The 18,257-nt window shown below is 37.9% G+C and overlaps 1 pseudogene; it reads left to right on the top strand.

The window, feature by feature from the left end:
• Nucleotides 1-4,457: 4,457 nt before the first annotated feature.
• LOC150078783 (adult-specific rigid cuticular protein 15.7 pseudogene) lies at nt 4,458-9,247 on the top strand (annotated as a pseudogene).
• The last annotated feature ends 9,010 nt before the right edge of the window (nt 9,248-18,257 follow it).

Below are 18,257 nucleotides of genomic sequence, written 5' to 3'. Positions count from 1 at the left end.
TCTGGCTGAAAGTGACGGACCCAAGTCTCATCCATGGTGACAATCTAGCAAAGAGATTTGCTGGATCTGCTTGAAAACAACACAAATATTCACTTGATTTGACAACTTTTGTGAGTTTTTTATCTGCTATCAACAACTTTGGAACCCAACATACTGACACTATTCTCATAGCGAGAACCTCTGTTTTTTGGTATACATGTTCAAATGGGATGCCGGAGACGCTGGCAATGTACTGTCACTTGTCGATCACTCATCACCAGATCATACACACTGTCAACTCCTGGAGTTATAGACGTTACAAGTCTTCCACAGTGTGGGTTATCTTGCAGGCTCTCCCACCCTCGTTTAAATTCTGCAGGCCACTTCTTAACTATGGAATAGAAAGAGGCACCCTTCCCAAAATTGTAATCATATCCTCATGAATTATCTTTGGTGTTCGTCCCTCCTCCCCCTTCCAAATATTGAATGACTGCACAATGGCTGATTTTGTCCATATTTCCTCGCGCACACAACAACTTTGTTGATTGCAGTATCTGTATTTAAAAAACATTATTGAAACTGCATGAAACTTGGTGAGTTATTATTTGAAGTGATAAACATTAAGTACAGAAATTTTTAACCCTACCATTACCGTTTCATACTGAGGCCACGAACTTTTCAAACCCACATGTATTTCTGAGCAGATTAAAAAGATTCTTTATAAATGTACAGAATTTAAAAAAAAAAAAAGATAATCTGTAATAAAATCCATCAAGATATGACTTATTTAATTTTCTTATTTCTAGGAAATTTGCCTGATTATTTGAAAAAATAACCTTGACAGACATAAAAGAAATGTATGAAGAAAGAGATAAACATAATATATATCTCAATTACTCTTTATCACATTAAATATCTAGATTATTAATTTTTTATATCGAAATTCCTTACTGAAATACGTAAATTCTTGCCTCCAATGAGGTCAAGCGACAGTGCCAAATGGTAGTGTGGCTAGTATGTGTCAAAGTTCGGCGAACGTATTTGATTGATCTAGCTTTAATTTTGCCAAGCTTTCTACAGGTTACCTGTTTGTGTCACTGGCAGTTGAATTTTTTAATGACTTTTCCTTCTGTAGACAGCGACAATTGAGAATAACCTCCATCCACAATCAAGGTATCCCTAAAAGAGAGCAAAAATTTGCAACATTATACGACCATACTTTTTGGTCAATTGGTTGTTCATCATGGAATCATCTTATAATTTCAAAGGACACATAGCTGAAGTATATGAATAAATAATAATTCACTAGAGCATAAAGCAGTGCTATAAAATATCATTTGCACTATCCTCTCAAAAGTATTCAGACACAAGTAATATAAGAAAAACAAAAGGACATTTATTAAAGAAATTATTATCTGAGAGCCAATTTTTTTTTTGTCAACGACTGGATTGATTCTCCATTTCACATTACGAAGCCCTCATGGGTAGCACAGTTGGTAAAATCGCCATCCTCTCCACACCGGGTGGAAAAGACCGGAGTTCGAGTCCCGTCGATGACGCGAGGAACGTTTATGGGCTTTTTTCACAACGTGGCTGAGTTAGTCGGTCTCAAGCGACGATAGCATGGTTTTTTCTCCAGGAAACTCGGGTGTTTCTTCCAGCAAACAGAAAATCAACTACAGAACACAAGCAATTTAGAAACAATATATAAGGAACATGGAGCAATATGGCCTTAGTCGCTGATGCTCCTAAAACCCTACTACAACAACATCACATAGCGGTCCACTTTGACTTTTGTGATGACAGTCATCATCGATTATATTTACTTTCTCCTCTCAGAGCCCTATGCATCTTAAATAGTGTCCTATGGCCTTAGTCGCTGAATATGGCCTTAGTCGCTGAATATGGCCTTAGTCGCTGATGCTCCTAAAACCCTACTACAACAACATCACATAACGGTCCACTTTGACTTCTGTGATGACAGTCATCATCGATTATATTTACTTTCTCCTCTCAGAGCCCTATGCATCTTAAGTAGTGTTCTCCCTCCAAGATGCCTACTTACCAAACTTTGCAACCCACATATACAAAGTCTTTCTTCATATGGACACCCTTTTAGCGATCTTACCAGGAGCGTTTGCCTTCTTCTTTGGAACCACTCAAGAAGCTTGATGTTTTTTTGTTTTTTTTTTTCGTTTTTTTTTTTGTTGCAGTCTCCGCAGTGTCCCAAAGGCAGTCTTGCAATTGCCTTACACAGCGGGATAACGACTTCCTTATCTCTACAAGCAAATGTTCGATAAATTGTTGATAGTGCATCATGGGCTTTCCTTGCCGCCTATCTACACTGGTCGGAGAGCAACATGTCCGACTCTATTGTTATTGCAAATCCCACGCTTCTTCTTTTTTTTTTTTTTTTTAATTCAACCGCTAAGTTATTTTCCCGTTGTAAGACCTTTCATTTTTCTGCATTAAAACGGAGATGCCATTTTTTCAATCATCCCTGAAGTCTATCTGAATTGCTCTTGAGAAGTTCTAGTTGAAGTTGATTACTTCTCTAATGACCTTGACATCATCTGCAAATTTTTATATTATGCCCTATATCCCTTCGTCAATGTCATTAAAGAAACTCAAAATCAACAGTGGTCTCAGTACTAATCCATGGGGAACCCATTTCTACGTTAGCCCAATCTGAAGAGTACCCATTAATCACGATCCACTGTTTCTTACTCTGCAGCCACCCTACGATCCATCTGAAGATTTTCCCTGTGATTCCAACTCATACAGTAAGCTCCCATGGGGAACAGAGTCGAATGCCGAAATCCAATATCGAAACAATATCGAAATTATTTCCTACGTCCAGCTGATGTGCGACTCTATAAAAATAACCAATCAAGGTTGATTAAACATGATTTTTCCTTTAAAAATCCATGGTGTGATTCATGGATTGTTAGAAGTAATTGTGTCAGTTACTTCCAATTAATTGTGTCATTGTAGAATAGCATCCCGGTGCCATGCTTTCCGAGAGCTACGTAAAAACGAGTAAGTAGGACTTACTCCTTATTACGTAGGTGTGTCTAATAAAGTGGTCACTCAGTGTATGGTACGTCTCATGATGATGATGATGAGCTAAATCTAAATTTAAAGTCAGATATTGTCTAGGATGCACAGATTTAGAGGGGAATGCACGTTAAACGTACTTACTGTGAGATTTAATGAAATTTTAACAAGTATTACAATAAACAGCGTAAAATATAGTTATTATTATTTTTTTAGTTTGTTTATTTCTTTTGCAATCAGGAACTTCTCTGGTCAATGTCCAGCAATAGCCTGCTAGTATACCGGGCAGACTACTGAAAAGCCCTCGTGAAAAGCACAATTGATAGGATCGGTGTCCTTCCCACAGCGGGTGGAAAAGACTTGAGTTCGAGTCCCGTCGATTATGTGAGAAATTTTTACGAGGCTGAGTTAGTCAGTGTCAGGAGAGGGTAGCATGGCTTTTCTCCCGGAAACTCGGATTTTTCGTACAGCAAACAGAAAATCGATCCCAACACACGCAATTTATAGACAGACAATATACACCGAGCAATATGGCCTTAGTCACTGATGCTCCTAAAACTCACTGCCAGATAATGGATTCAAATAAAAGGTTTTGGGGATTAAATCTAAATTCCAGTGTACCTGGATCGAGGAAAAACGAAAAATAAAAAGTCCTAATATGAATAAAATAATACCTTTTTATGCTGAAATTACTGCAAATCTGAAAAAATTATTTCAATTAATAAAAATTTAATTAAATAAAAGTAATTATGACGTCATAAGTTTTATAGAGGCGCTATATGCACTATGTGTTCTCGACGTCTGCTAATGAAAAATTTAAAAATGTCCGCGATATTTTTTATTTTTTCATTTTTAAATATAAATGCTTTTAATTTATTTATTTATAAATTTAGAAAAAGAAAAAAAGGCAAGCTCAGTTATTATGTTTTAGATAATCAAAAATTAATCTATTTAATTGTAAATTAATCAATTTATAATTTATGGTAAACAAAAATCGAAAAATCTTATGGTACAATAAACACGAAAGACTGCGCGATTTAGGAATGAGGAAAAGCTAATTACAGTTAAGAAATGCAAATTAGTGAAAAATAGCAGGGAAAGTGAAATCGGAATTTCAAAGTTACGTAAAGGGGTGAAGGCCGCAATGTTCAGGAAACATATTGAGCAGTATATTAACACGTTTCAGTTGACCTTCATTTACTGTAACAGTCTGTCACCCACCCCTGACGTAAAGTTGTAGGACTAGCAAGTGAAAGTTGATAACCAGCTGGCGACCTGAATGCTAGTTAATTAAACTATTTTATAAGCCATACTTTCGACACACGTAAAGAAAGGGATAAAATACTTGAAATTCTTGCTTTTTTCAAGGATGAGATTTTAAAATCGGGTATATATAAAAGGCGGCCGATGAATGAAGGAAATTCAGTTCGCTTACCAGAGCAACAAGGAGAAACAAATATAATCACAATGTTCGCTAAGGTAAGTTCAACATATCCAGTTTTATTATAAAAACAGCATTTATCTAAAATATTCACCTCACTTTGATCTCAATTAAATATAATTTCGCTTCTTAATTTTTAGATTACTTGCTATTATAAATTTATTTATTTTCTATATCTTGTACAGTTCTTAAAATCAGGTTAGCTGAGTTCTGCAAGAGGATCTTAAGACTAGGAATGTTGTGGCATATGAGAGTGTTGATGGGGTACACTCTTGAGAAAGTGCAAGGATTTCGTTGAGACTTGCTTTGGCTTCGTGATGCCTGGATTTATGGCATGTTAAAATTTCCAATAGCTACATTGGGACAGCTGGTCGTTCATTTGGATTTCCGCTAGATAAGACAGATTTAGATGATGAGGTTAGCTATTTTAAGAAAATGTGGTCTCGAAGGCTTTGAATGTGCTTTCAGTCACTCTGAATTGTTGTGATGAAAAACAAAATCATGTCTCCATCTCATGGCCGTTCTCTCTCTTATTATTGATGTAGTTGTAGTTAGAAGGTTTGATGAGAGTATGTACTTGTTTTTCTTTTTTAGGACATGGTTCTGAGTCAAAGAAAAGTGAAATCTATGAAGCAAAATAATGCACGAAGCTTATTAGATACACTCTGGAGAAAGCATGAAACGAAGTTTATATTCGGTAACGTTTTGAGGAACAGCTAACTGCTGCCTAGTGTTGGTCCATCGGGCGATCTACTTTCCATTCTGGTCCATCGGGGGATCTACTTTCCATTCTGAAACTCACGCACAGAAATCACGTGGCCAAATTAATGAGTTATATATCCTTTAGCCTGAATGAGATCTGGAATGACGCATAGGTGGGATGCTTGGTTCTTTCTTTTTTTTTTCCTGACTAAGTGTTAACACTGGTTGGGTTTTAAAATATCGTCTGAATCATTTCAGGCTTTGCTGCAGAAACCAGCCTGATTAAAATCAGGCTGGTTTCTGCAGTTTTCTGCTGGTTTCTCGTGTAACCAGCCTGATTACAAATATTCCTTGTGGTAAGGCGGACAGAAAGGCCTCTTCGCTTCTGGTTATAGTTGTTCGATTTTGGGAAGAGGGTATAAGGTCTCCTCCTATGAATTATTCTGGTTTTTCACACTGCACAACTTGCAAATTCACAATTGCATATTGGTTTCTGCCAACATAATGTACGGCACACGATATAAACCATATCAGTAATATGGTATGTTCATAAGAATGAACATACCATATTACTGTTTATTGCATATATATCAGGTCACTTCTATTTCATATTGCATATATAGTAGGTCACAAGTGGTCCTTCCACTTGTTCAGATTACGAACCTAAGGGGGCATAAATTCAAATTTAAGAAAGGACAGATGTAGAATAGATGTGCGGAAATTTGCCTTTAGCCAACGGGTGGTTAATTGCTGGAACAGACTTCCATCTGTCGTTGTGGAAGTTGATAGATTGAATAAATTTAAGGAGGAACTGGACAGGCATTTGGAGGGAATGGTGTGATTTTTTTTTTTTTTTTTTTTTTTTTGGCTAATGCTGCATAAGCTCATACGTTTGCTTTCTTGCATCACATGCCACTACTACTACTACTACTTCTCCCACCCCTGTACAGACGATGGCTAAAGGAGAAATTTATTAGATTTAAAACCATAGCGGCTTAGTAAGATGCGCTATGGCTAAAGTGGTCCAAGTGCTAATATTCCCAAAACAACGGTACTATAACTCAGAGCCAGTCCTGTCGAACAGGGCCCAGCGCTCAAATGGTCTAAATAATAATATCATCCGCGTCTTTTCGGCATTTCTATCAATGAGCCTACCTATTGATTATTGGTTCCTATTATTATTTATTCACGTTCCTATTTTTGAGTTGACTGCAAACAATATTGTTGATTAATGTATTTAATTTATTCGTATTTAAAATTTTTGTTCAGTATAATATAAAATTATTTAATTATTTCTTAGTTTCAGTAAAACTTGAAAAAATAAAAGATTAAAAAAATCACTATTACAAAAAACAACCCGTATAAGTTTTGCACAAGACCCCAAGGTACGCAAGTAATTCTTGAATAGGATTCCGCAAATTTTGGGGCCGGCCCTGCTATAACTTGATATGAGGAAGAATATATTTTCCGTAAAAGCAATTGAGAATGACCAACATAATTTCAGATTAAACAGTCCACTAAACTCCATCTATATCAAACCTTTAAAGTGTACTTGTATTTGACCAAGAATTTTGTGATTTTCCTGAGTTTTTCCTTGAGTTTTCCTGAGAAAATCACAGTTTTGTGATTTTCCTGAGGCTCTCCTCGTTTTCAAATCTTGAGTCTGCCAAATGTGTTGTAAAGCTATATTTACATCTTGACATACGTATCAGAACTCGTATGATATATATGTACTTAATTAAAAACTCGCAATACATCAACTCATAAAAACTGCATGAAATGCTTTCCCGCATTGGCATTTTTAGAAACATTTTGTATATGGTGATTTTACCATATACATGTTGTGGGGTTTTTTTTGGCGCAAGGGCGTCATATACTGCACATGAAAAATCATTGAATTGAAACATGCGCAGCTTCTACATTTAACCAGCTTTTATCGAAACCAGGGGCTCACATCTAGTGAGTATGGCTTGGCACACCCAGAGTCCTGAGCTGGATATCATCATTCTTCTCTTTCTTGGTAATTCCCTTCTTCTTCTCTCTCTCTCTCTCTCTCTCTCTCTCTCTCTCTCTCTCTCTCTCTCTCTCTCTCTCTATTTGGATGGTGCAGCATAAGCCTCATGATTCCTTGCACCATATGGATAATAATAATAAAAGAATAGAATTCATTTCGTTTTCTATGGAAATCGTGATGCAAAGGGGAATATATTCAGACTTCCTTATTTTTTCATTTTATTTATGCAGAACGGTAATCTTTTCCTATTTTAATGATAAAATTTCAAACTACGTTCAGAATGGTTTTACAAGAAGAGCTTTGTGATCAGGGACTACTGTTGTCGTCATTTCATTTCTTCTTTGGTGGTGGTGGAAGAACCTCTGCCCCTCAACGTGCCCTCATGGGTAGCAGAGTATATATAAGCACCTCCTCCCTACACCAGGTGGGAAAGGCCCAGATTCGAATCTCGTTAAAGACGCGAAGAATTTTTTATGGGCCTTCTTCCAAAATATGACTGAGTTAGTCGGTCTTAAGCGAGGCTTGCATGGTTCTTTTTCCCTGGAAACTTTTAATTTTTCGATCACAGAAGACACGCAACTTACAGACAATATATACAGCGCTATATCATCTAAGTCGCTGATGTGCCTAAAACCATACAACAACAAGAACAGCCCCTCATCGTGAGGAACTGAGATTCTCTAAAGTTCTGATCCTAATTCTAATATTTTAGCAATTAAATTAAATCTTTATATCTCTATAATCATCATATTTCGATATTTCAATGTCTGATTGTTTTTTTCAGATCGTAACCCTTTGTCTTCTAGTAGCTGTTGCCTACGGTTTTGGAGGAGTTAGTAAGAGTGCTAGAAAACAAGATGTAAGTAAAAGGCTAAATTTTAACTGATTTCAATTATTTAAAGTGTTTCAGTATTACTATATCTATGTTTATTTTCAACGAACTGGAACTCGCCATTCTCCCCACACCGGGTGGTAAAGACCTGAGTTCGAATCCCGTCAATGACGGGAGGAATTTTTATGGGTCTTTTTCACAACGTGGCTGAGTGAATCGGTCTCAAGCGAGGCTAGCATGGTTTTCCCTCCCGGAAACTCGGGTTTTTTAATCCAACAGACAGAAAATGTTGCTGATGCTTCCAAAACCCTACTACTAAAATAATTAAAATTTATAGATATAATTATGACCAACCTGACGTAAAATAATAATAATAATAAACTATTTATTTAAAATTTGGCGCTGCATGAATAATAGTGATAAAAATTTAGTTAAATTAAAAGTAATGGTAAAATTAAGAAAATAATAATATAAAAGGTAGAAATATTACATTAAAAAATGCAGTATATGCTTCTATTATATTGACTTAATCATGTAATGATGTTTAAATTAAGCTATTAGTATTTCAAATTGATAAAAAAAAAAAACATATGTGCAAGCCGCTTAATTTATGCATTCCCAGGGGGGAAATATGTGGTTATTTATGCTTCGGCACTATCCCTAAGACAGAGGAATTTACTTAATTATTTTTAACAACAAATACAATTATTAACGACGTAGCAGTCACCGGATTTGAACTACAATTCACTCAAAATGCATATGTTTATGCGACCTCATGCCTGACAACTCTGCTACATTAACTTACGTTATTAATGCTGCTAATAGTTTCCTCTTAGAGTATTTTTACTAATAGTGATTTTACTTTTAATAGGACTATGGCAATTATGCTTTTAATTACCACATCGTTGATGGGAAAGGTGCAACCAATGGTCGATCTGAAAGTGGAAATGGTCATGGTGGTGTTGTAGGTTCCTACTACATTGGAGATATTGATGGTCGTTCTCGTCGTGTTGAATATGTTGCTGACAAGGCTGGATTCCGCGCAGTGGTGAAGACAAATGAACCTGGTACCGCTGATAGTTTGCCTGCAGCTGCTGTAATTAAATCGCCTTATAAAGGAAACTTCGCCGGTAGCTACGGAGGTGTTGGCCATGGGGCTTATGGAGTTGGTTACGGAGCTTACGGTGGCGGCGGCGGCTATGGAGGCGAATATGGCTACTAAATTATTTCATATTTATGGGTAAGTATAAATAATGAACCTGTCGAAATAAAATGAAACAGCTGAAATTACTTTTAATATCAATAAACTCAGTTTATTGATATCTTGTTAGATGTGCTTTATGTTATATCTGAAAGTTAGAAATATATATCACCCCAGGGGCTCACATCTGGGAGTATGGGCTTGGCACATCCAGGATCCTGAGCTGGATATCATCATTCTTCTCTCTTTTGGTGATTCCCTCCTACTTTTCTCTTTCATATTCAAATTTTTTTTTGGCTGGTCCAGCATAAGCCTCGGCTTCCTTGCACCATATGGCTAATAATAATAATAATATAATAATAATATGATATCATCATGATATGATATAATATATCACTGCTATATCTGAATGTAGTAGAGTTAGAAACATAATATCAGCTTAACAATCATTAATCAGTTCGATCAAAGTCAACGTTTAGGAGGGCACCCGGTTGACTTTCACATGTTAAGTCCTTTCACCCCCCCCCCTCAAATGTCTTACAATTTGTTCTCATGTTGTAAGTTTTCAAATCCCTATACTTTTTTTCCGTAAATTTAATTTATGAGTTCAGAAATTTAAACACAGATAATTAACCCTCCCCCTTTCATTTTAACACCAGTGTTATCAAGTGTATTTTTCCAATTCGTGATTCAATCCCAATTAATCATTATTTCATAATATGATAATCGATTTCTCTTTCTCTCTCTCAGGGTAATTCAGAAAATTTTTTTTGGCTGGTGCAGCAAAAGCCTCAGGATTCCTTGCAGCAATTCCTAATTATTATTATTATTATTAGGAATTTTCTTACTGTGAATTTTGTTTTCCTGAAAAAAAGTTGAAAAATGCTCTGCTCTACAAAAATTATTCACTTTAAATATTTTTACCATATAGAGTTATTTTTGATTGTACAGCTAAAGCGCCACAAAGCATTTGTCTTAATTTAGCTAATACTGAAACGTACGGAAATGCCTTGTTTCCGGTACCAAGTGGCTTTGTTTCCTTTCAGTAATTTATAATTTGTTTTGTATTATATTTCATTATGATTTAACCTGGCCTAAAGTTTTGTATTTTTATATTTCAATTAAGAGCAATGCCGCTGTAGCCTAGTGGTCAGGCGCGCGGGTGCATAAGTACACGTTCCTTGAGTGACCGGGGTTCAAGCCCGTGACTGCTGAATACGGTGCTGTTTCTTGTAATCTGTCTATCTTGTTAACTCCTCTCACCGTTTGGTCGTCGCGGAGTATAAACACAAGATTTATTAAATGAAAGTCAAATCAATTTTTACCAGATTACACAGGAAACTTTTGGTTTAGATTAAACCACTTACCGCTAGAGGGAGAAACTAGCTAGCTTGTAAAATCTTAATACACTGGTGTCCAAAACTTAAGGACCAACACTATTTCTAAAGGTTACAACCACAAAATCTTTGCTTAAAGTACTCTTTACTGATGAGAGTAGATTCAGTCTCAGCAGCGATTCTGGACGTCAGCTAATCTGGCGAGAGGTTGGCACACTGAATCACCCCGCAAACATCACTGAAAGGGATCGATATGGCGTCGAAGTGTTCTCGTCTGGAGAGGCGTTATCTTGGATGGATGTACACAACTCCAGATACTGGAAGGCGGTGCTGTAACCGGTGCACGCTACTGTATTGCAGTAATCCTTCCCCATGTGCGTCTGTTCCGAGGTGCCATCGGCCCCGAGTTCGTGTTTATGGATGATAACGCCGCACCCCATCGGACTGCAGCTGTTCATATGCTTTTGGAAAGTGAGGACATTGTTCATATGGATTGTCCTGCCCATTTCCCTTGTTCTAAATCCCATCGAACACATATGGGGCGATCTGGGGAGACGCCTAGTGACACGTCCACACCCACCAGAAAATGTTCACCAGCTGAAGATGGCGCTGACAGAGGAATGGACGATGTTACCGCAAGAACTTGCCAACAACATTGTTCTAAGTATGGATAGGCGGTGCAAACCCTGCATCGACATTAGGAGTTGTCATATCTCCTATTGAGATATGGCCACCTCTTCTCTTTGTTCCATCTTTGGCAGTAATGCATCTGTATCATGGCAACAAGTGCTATGTTGTCATTTTTGAATAAAGTCGCTCTGTACCGTTTTGTTTCCGTTGTTGTGTCGGTGTTTCCTTCATCATTTCTGTGCCTCACGAGGTTCCTTTGGTAGGCTTCTTCCATATCCAGACCACTTCTATGAGAAGCTACAGGTGAAAACCTGACTGGTCCTTAAATTTCGCACACCCATGTAATAAAAAAACATTAATTTTTTTAGCCAGTTAGCAATACAATTTAGAATTTTTTAAAGTAGATTATAAACACATAAGTACTAATCTCTGAATTATAACTACCATCTCTAAAACATTTATAATCCTTAAATTTCATGCATGAATTACAGAATATGTATTTCCATACTAATTTTCAATTTTAGTAATGTTACTGTGTTTTGATAATGTTGGATCGTTTATTCTTTTTAGTAACGGAAACTGAGAAGCGGATAAGAGAAATATTATTAAACTTCCGTGCATTGAAAGAATAGCTGCTGCTAGTACCTGATCGAAGTATCTTCTCCTCCTTGCTGTTGTTTTTTAATTTTAAATTAAGAGATTGAAATCGTGTAAATATTGCAATATAGTATTTTACTCAATTATGCTGTTATGAAAAATCAGTTGTACATTACGCAAATAAATCATTTTTTTGCGAGAAAACTTTTAAATTATTTTTTCACTAGAAGTGAATTATACACAGACTTCTTTACTACATTTGCATTTTCGATACTTATCTCCACATAGCGCTTTGTAGAGTTTATTCTCATCCATTCTCTGACAGATTTTGCTTAAAATATTGAAGGGTTAGAGGTATTGAGTGAGGGTACATAATCCTAGATGAAAAGATTGGGGACTCAAGAAAAAAGCACTGATGCTTTACTATAAAACAACCTTCCTGCCTGCAATCACCTATGCTGCAGCGGTGTGGTATCCAAAAACGACACTGGTAGTCAACAAAAGAACACTAGAAATGACCCAAAGGACCATACTGCTATCAACAACGCGCGCCTGCAGCACGGTAAGTACCCCAGCTTTGCAGGTACTTGCTGGAGCGCTCCCTCTGGACCTGGAGGCAGTTCAGGCGGGGCTACTGTTTTTGCTGGCCAGGGGTGTGGCCGCTACCCACCAAGGATACACGACAGACCCGGCGGGAAACCTAAAACACGAAAAAAATAGGCTACAGACCCACCTCCTAGATCTTTGGCAGAGAAGATGGACAGAGACTACAAAAGGCGAAGTAACAAAAAGATTTCTACCAGACCTCCAGATAATATACCCAAAGCAGCCACCGTGGTACTTCCCAGGGTACCATATGACAACACTATTAACCGGACACGGACCCTACAAGGAGAAGCTGTTTGGCTTCCAACTCGTTGAGGACCCCAACTGCATATGTGGGGAAAGTGAAAGCTGGAGCCACATAGTCTATGATTGTCAACACTATGAAGACCTCAGAGGGCTACTAATAACAAGGTTAAGATACTTCCCAAAAGAACTGGAGCACCACTTCCTGGACACTGAGGATGAATATAGGGCACTCTCCCAGTATGCGCAAGACTTATTCACCAGGAGAAAAACACTAATAGCTATCTACAGCAACGTACACAGAGATTGACAAAAATTGGCGCCAAATGTGACAAAAAAAAAACTGAAACCCTGCAGAGGACCAGTACTTGGACAAGAAGAGTGCTGATCACAGGGAAGAGAAAAGCAAGGACGGGGGAATGCAGCACAGACAGTAGAGAACAGACTAAACGCAGCACAGTTGCAAACAGCTTGATGGCGATCTGAAGAGGACACCCTCGCCCTCTTCACCTATTATTCCCACTTCCTTGGGGGGAGGGGACATTTTTTATTCCTTCTCCTCCACCCCCAAACTTCTACTCTGGTGGGGCATGCCCCACTGAAAACTGGGGCTATCTACTCTATTGGCCCCATATTTCTGTCTTTTCCCCCCCAATCTTCGGTCTCCCTCCCCTCTCTACCTTCATCATAGCGAAAGCCCCACACGTCAAAAACTTAATATGATAAAATTACCTTACGCCCAAAACTCGGCCTAGCAAACCAAAGCGACATTACCCCAGCGCAGATTTTTTATTTACTTATATATATATATATATATTTTTTTTTTATTTGTTTTTTATTATTATTATTATTATTATTTTTTTTTTATTATTTTATTTTATTTTTTTTTTTTAAGGTCCTAGCCGCCGAAATCCCAGGAAATTAAGCGGCCGGACCTGCCAGAGTGAATCTACAGCTACTGGGTTCCTGGTCTGCCTCCACGGGGCGTAAGTGGGACAACGTTGGGCCTCAATAGGGGTCCAACGGCTAAATGACCAGATGAACAACGGTACAGAACACAACACATGAACAATTCCCACACACTTTTAAATCTCTGGCATTTCCCAGTGAACTGGTTCACCACAATGAAAGCAACGCGGAGATGGGGGAAACCCCTGGTGCCGTAAGACAACAACACACACTTACACTTACACTTACTTAATACTATTTACTCTGTGTAATATTAAAATTCGAGCTCTGTCTTGTAGTGAAAATAGGGGCCTGAATTAAAAGTTAGGTCAATAGCTAGCAAAAATAGTTTAAATAAAAATCTTAGTCAGATTTTAATCTTGTCACTTAACGAGACTGAATATCAAAGTAATTTGATGTATATTCTTTGATATATTAAATAAACAAACATAATCAAAACAGAGATGTTTGATTAATGAACCTGTTCATTAATCAGTCAATGTTTGATTAATGAACCTGTTCATTAATCAAACATTTGTGCATTATTTTTAATGCATTAAATCCTTTATGCATTAGTTTTTAATGTTTATAATATGGTAATATGGGAGTTAATGTTTATATTAACTTCCATATTACCATATTATGGAGCAGCTAAATTCCATTCCATATTAAAGAACGTGGCTACTTAATTTTATTAACGTCTCATAAAGTAATTAAACTACTGTATTTCTGTTTTATATTCATCTGACACCTGTGGGCACCGCAGTACAGCTGTTCAGTAGTTCTTTATATTCTGTGACTGAAAAATACTTTGAACAGCATACTGGTAAATTTTGAATCAGAGTTATGTTTGGATCAAGATATGTGTTTCTTTTTTTAGAAATCCAATTTGCCCACTGGCTTTTCCATCTATTACGTTGCTGTGTTTATTGAATATACAGTTTGTGCTGAATGTTACTTCCAACGCTTTTAAAGTTTGAGATTTCCTGATAATCAGGGCTGTGCAAAGGTACTTGGGGGCCGGGATGCAAAGGGGGTTAAGGGACCTAATTTATTTATGTTGAGACTTTGATGGCTTCCTCGATTGGGTCTCCTAGATCAGAGGCTCTGGTGCAGCGCATTCAATGCATCTCCCAGTTGCATGGTCCATCAATACAATAATGGATAAATTATTGCATTGACTATCAAAAATGGAAATCTACGAAATAGATTTTTGCCTTCCAGTTATTGTGCATATTTAGCCAAATTGATATTATTACTATTGGCAGTTGCCCAGCTTGAAAATTTATTTACGATTTCTGAAGGTTATCAGCATCTTCTTGACTTCTGATCAGACCAGCACCGGATTAAGGTACGCGCTAGCAGGGTTCTTGCCCGGGGCGCCAAAAACAGAAGAACAATGAGGGAAAAAAAACAAAAAAACATGTCCTTAGTAAAGGGCACCAAAAAATCTTTCTGCCCGTGGAGCGGAAATACCTTTGTCATGCACTGATGACGATGCTTTAGGAGAGGGTTGCTTAATACTTGAAAGCACGTTTTCCAAAAAAATAGAAGATGCCATAAATAGTATTTGCAGTAGTAGTGACAAGTGATGCAAGAAAGCAAACTTATAAAGCACCAGCCAAAAAAACACCTTCTCCCATCACCTGTTCATCTCCTACAATACCTAATGAATAATAGTAGTAGTAGTAGTAGTGGCACTTGATGCAAGAAAGCAAGTGTAGGAGCTTATGCAGCATCAGCCAAAAAAAAAAAAAAAAAAAAAAATCACACCATACCCTCCAATTGCCTGTCCAGTTCCTCCTTAAATTTATTTAACCTATCAACTTCCACAACGACAGATGGAAGTTTGTTCCAGCAATTAACCACCCGCTGGCTAAAGGCAAATTTCCGCACATCTATTCTACATCTATCCTTTCTTAATTTGAACTTATGTCCCCGTAGGTTCGTATTCTGAACAAGTGGGAGGATCCCATCAGAATTCAGCGTGCTCAACCCATTCAAGGCCTTATAGACCTCAATCAGATCACCGCGCAGGTGCCTAGTCTCCAGCCACTGCAATTTGCAGAACTTAAGCCTCTCTTGGTAAGAGGATCCCTTCATTCCCCCCACCAATCGTGTTGCTCTTCTCTGTACACGCTCAAGCAAATCTACATCCTTCCTAAAATGAGGCCTCCAGACCTGTACGCAGTACTCAAGGCGTGGCCTGACCATTGCCTTATACAGAGGGACAATCACCTCCTTTTCCCTGCTAGCAAAATTCCTATATATCATTGACAAAACCCCATGACCTGCCCTAGCAGCCTGTCTACATTGCTCAGAAAACTTCATATCTGACTGCACAATTACTCCCAGGTCTTTTTCATTTTCTACCACCTTAAGTGTAGTACCACACAGTTGGTACGTTTCTCTGGGGTTACTTCTACCCATATGCAGTACTTTGCATTTGTCAAGGTTAAACTTCAGTTGCCACTTCTTAGCCCATCTGCCCAAATTATCTAGATCCTGTTGCAGTAGCACACTGCCATTACTGTCATTAACAACCCTGCCAACCTTCGTGTCATCTGCAAACTTCGACATTAAGCCTGATATACCTTCATCAATATCATTGATAAATATACAAAACAACAGTGGACCCAACACCGAACCCTGTGGGACTCCACTAATAACATTAGTCCACGAAGAGCAGCACCCATTGATTACCACCCTCTGTCTTCTCCCACTTAACCATCCTTTTATCCATTGTAGCAACTTACCCTTAATACCATTCTGCTCCAATTTGTACAGTAGTCTTCCATGCGCAACAGTGTCAAAAGCTTTCCTGAAATCCAAGTATATGATATCAAAATTATTTTTTGCATCCAGTTCCTTTGTGACCACATCATAATAACCAATCAAATTTGTCAGACAAGACTTTCCCTTAACAAACCCATGCTGTGTCTGAATTATTGCTGCAGTCTTGTCTAGATGATCCTGCAATGCATCTTTAACCAGTGACTCCATTATTTTACCCGGAACAGAAGTTAAACTAACTGGTCTGTAATTATTCGTGTCACCCTTCGAACCTCCTTTGTGAATTGGGGATACATTTGCACATCTCCAGTCCGTGGGAACCTCCCCTGAATCCAAGGATGCTCTCATAATTATGGCTAAGGGTTTGCTTAGTTGCTTTGCCGCCTCCTTTAATATAACTGGATAGATCCCATCCGCCCCAGGTGCCTTTCTTATGTTTAACTTCAACAATTTCTCCTCCACTTTGCTCTCAGTTATTACAAAATCATTAAGCACACTGCTACAATTTGATAACCTTCTTCCATTTTCAAACTGTAATGATTCCTCACGTGTGAATGTAGATGCAAAATACTCATTCAGTTTGTTTGCTATCTGAGCAGGATCATCAACAGTCGAACCATCGATGTCAAGTGGACCAATCATATTCAGCCCCTTCCTTTTAGAGTTTATATAAGTAAAGAAATCCTTGCTGTTTTTCTTAGCATCTTTTGCCAAAGATTTCTCGTAATCCGCCTTTGCCTGCCGAACCTCCTTTGTGACCTGATTACAGACTAGCTTATATCTGCTACAGGCTTCTGCGTCGCCTGATAATTTATATGCATCCCATGCATTTTTCTTCTCTGTCACGAGTCTCATTAGTTCATTTGATAACCATTTAGGCCTAAACCTTGAACAATATTTCTTCATCGGTATGAAAAGTCTAGTAGCTTCCACGATTAATTCCTTGAATGCTTCCCACTTAGAATTTACTGTTTGTAACATCGTCAGTCGATCCCACTGTACAGAATTTAAAAACTGTCTGAGACCACTGTACTCCCCTTTACGGAAGCAAAAACCCTTTCCTTTACCCCTGACGGTAGTTACCTCTTTGAGTAAATCCCACTTCAGCACACTGTGATCACTGCCACCTAGTGGTTCCTTTATCTGCAAATTCTTAATACACGAATGATCACTGCTGATAACCAGATCAAGAGTATTACTTTCTCTGGTTGCCTCTCGAACATGCTGCTGCAGAAAACAATCATCCAATAAATCCACAAAAGTCTGACTAGTGTGTGAGTGACCAACCCACAAGTTCCAGTCAATATCTGGGAAGTTAAAATCCCCCATTATAAGACATTCTGATTTACTGGCCCACTTTATTTCTCTGTACAATTGTTCATTGTACTCATTCGAGTCATTAGGCCTATAACACACTCCTACTCTTATCTTTGCTTTTGCAGTGCTTATGTCACACCAAACTGACTCAACAGTGCACTGTCCATCTATATCAACTGGATGCACTTCTTTTGATTTTATGTTTTTCTTAATTAACAGCATAACACCTCCTCCCTTTCTGTCCTGTCTATCCTTTCTGTACACATTGTACTCCCCAAATTCCAGTTCTGCATTCCTTATATCTTTGTGACACCACGTCTCTGCTAATCGTTCTCTAAGTGTCTGATGTAGGTCTTTTCTTGTGATATAAACATTACTGAGTAACTTACCTTTTATAGGAACTTTTTTTCTTATTTTTAGCTGTAGGATGTGCTCCTGCATTCGTTCTATGCAATTTTGAAACATCCTGTTTACATACTGTAGTAGTTAAATAATATGCAGAGTTTCTCTTAATATTTCCAGGGGGCGTGTCGTTGGAGATTGAGGTTTTAGTCCAAAAG

This window comes from Mastigoproctus giganteus, chromosome 10, assembly GCF_048544385.1.
Source record: "Mastigoproctus giganteus isolate SK-2022 chromosome 10, ASM4854438v1, whole genome shotgun sequence".
Lineage (NCBI taxonomy): Eukaryota > Metazoa > Arthropoda > Arachnida > Uropygi > Thelyphonidae > Mastigoproctus > Mastigoproctus giganteus.
This window is presented reverse-complemented; position numbering and strand designations above follow the sequence as displayed.